The sequence below is a fragment of the Microtus ochrogaster genome, chromosome 18 (assembly GCF_000317375.1).
Source record: "Microtus ochrogaster isolate Prairie Vole_2 chromosome 18, MicOch1.0, whole genome shotgun sequence".
Taxonomy (NCBI): Eukaryota; Metazoa; Chordata; class Mammalia; order Rodentia; family Cricetidae; genus Microtus; species Microtus ochrogaster.
The window spans coordinates 30,586,698-30,589,313 of record NC_022020.1 but is presented as its reverse complement, the minus strand read 5'-3'; positions in this window follow the sequence as shown (position 1 = coordinate 30,589,313).

Genomic DNA, 2,616 nt, shown 5'->3' with positions numbered 1-2,616 from the left:
TGTCATTACTGAACTCAAATTAATAATAAATTTTACACAGACCTAATATATGTGCTATGCACTATTCTAAATCCTGGCCATGCATTGCTTCCTTTCGACTTTGAAATCCACTAACAGGTAAGTACAAATACTTATAATTTATAGGTGAGAATAAGACCCAGTTGTTAAATTACTAGCTCAACATATGCAGCTAGTAAATGATACATCTTGGCCTTAAACCGAAGACAGTGCAACATCAAGGTCCCACTGTGGTCCAAAGTGATTCTACCAACTCAAAAACGTGTACTCTAATGGTCGTTCTACCATTATTCACAGTGCTAAAAAAGGAGATGACATCCCTCAGCTGGTACATGGCTTTAAAATGGGATATAGCCCTATGAGGTACTGTAGGAATTCCTACCATTCCTACCGCCAGTACCATTTAAGTTACCCGCCCACTTGGGCATGTGGTCTCTTATACAATTTTTGCCAATGTAAAGCACGCATCCACCCTTTTTTTAATAGATGTAGGATTTGGTTGCTGTTGGAAAACAGAGGATTGTGATCTGTGAGGCTACCCCTAAATAAATAACCCTCTATTATACTCAATTCTGAGCTAGTGTGGGATGTCTTTTACGCATCCTTATTCAATGACGGAATATTTTTCAGACTTGAAATACCTAAAAAAAAAATGGATGGATGGATGGATGGATGGATGGATGGATGGATGGATGGATGTTGAAAGCAGTATACTAAGTTAAAGAAACCAGACACAAAAGTCCACTGCTGTATTGCTCTGTTTATATGAAATGTCCAGAATAGGCAACTCAAGGGACAGATTCAGTTATTGTAAGGAAGGGAATCTGAGGGACTGAAAATGGCCACTAATGGGGTTTCTTTTTATATGATGAAAATGTGAGATTAAATGTCATGGGCATGGTTGCACAGTTATTATTTTATTTTTTTAAAAATGAAAACAAACTACCCTTTTTCATTTTACTTATCAATCCCAGTTCCAACTCCCTCCCCTCCTCCCAGTCCCTCCTCTTACCCCCACCTCATCCCCCCCCCCATCCACTCCACAGAGAGGGTAAGGCACATTCCATTGGGGAAGGTCCAAGGCCCTCTCTACTGTATCTAGGCTGAACAAGGTATCCATCCAAAAAGAATGGGTCCCCAAAAGTCAGTACTATGCTGATAATTTTATGTCAACTTGGCCAACGAGCTAAAGTCATCTTAGAGGAGGGAACCTCAATTAAGAAAATGCCTCAGGGCTGGAGATGGCTTAGTGGTTGAGAGCACTGGCTGCTCTTCTAGAGAAGATTCAATTGCCAGCACCCATAGGGCAGCTCACAACTGTCTGTAACTCCAGGTCCAGGGGATCTGACACCCTTATGCAGCATGCACGCAGGCAAAAACATCAATGCACATGGGACAAAAATAAATCATTTTAAAAGACTCATCCATGACGGGCTGGCTGGGGAGAGGTCTCAGCAGGTCAGGATGCTTGTTGTCAAGCCCGTGACCTGAGTTCTGGCCTCAGGACCCACATGGTGAAATGGAGGTAGCCAGCTCCCAATGAGCTGTTCTCTAGTTTCCAAATGCAGGTCATGGCACACTGCCTACTGCCTAGATAAATAAATGTAAAAAATAATCCTCCACTACAGACAGCTGTGTGTTTGTCAACTATGTCCCCCCTCCATAACTTCCCTCTCCCTCCTTTCTGCTCCCTCCTTGAGAATTTTGAAGCTAATCCTCATATTAGTAGTTCTCAACCTGCAGGTCTCGGCCCTTTGGGGTTGCACACCAGATCCACATTATGATTCATAACAAAAGCAAAACTCCAGTTAGGAAGTAGCAATGAAGTCATTTCAGGGTTGGGGTCACCACAGCATGAGGAACTGAATTAAAAGGCTGCAGCATTAGGAAGGCTGAGAACTACTGAGTAATTTTTGTGTCAACTAGAAACTATTATTAATTTGCTCATTGAACTGTTTGTTGCCTTGCACTGAGCTACATTCAGGGGAATGGCTTTAAACAATGTGAACATGTCCCTACTCTGAGTCTGTATCCACCTGCTGGTTGGAGTTACTTCTGAGTGACCTAAGTCAGTGACTTTCTTAGATACTTAGTTCTCAGTTGCTTGATTTAACCCTGTTTGTTTCATGAAAGGTAGGTAAAAGGGCATGGTAGTAGAATTGCATATGATTGTTACAAAGACTACTTGGATAATGTGTAGAGATTTGAGCATCAGAAATGATGTGGGTGGGTCTTCTATCTGTAGTGAGGCAGACGCCATGATTCTTTGACCCGAGACAGATATAGGCTAGAATCTTTGCCCAGTAAGCCACCACCTCGTGGTGCTACACAGATTATTAGAAATGGGTTAATCAAGATGTGAGAATTAGCCAATAAGAGGCTGAAACTAATGGGCCAGGCAGTGTTTAAATCAATATAATTTGTGTGTTGTTATTTCTGGGGCTAAGCTACCTGTGCAGGAGTCAGGCAGGACGAAAAACAGGCCTGCTCGCCTCTCATCACTATAAATGGCACCCAAACGTGGATAACTGAATCCACAGAAAGCCTGAGAAAGCTTGGGAAAGAATAAAGCGTGTTTTCTTGGTAGCAGCAATTTCT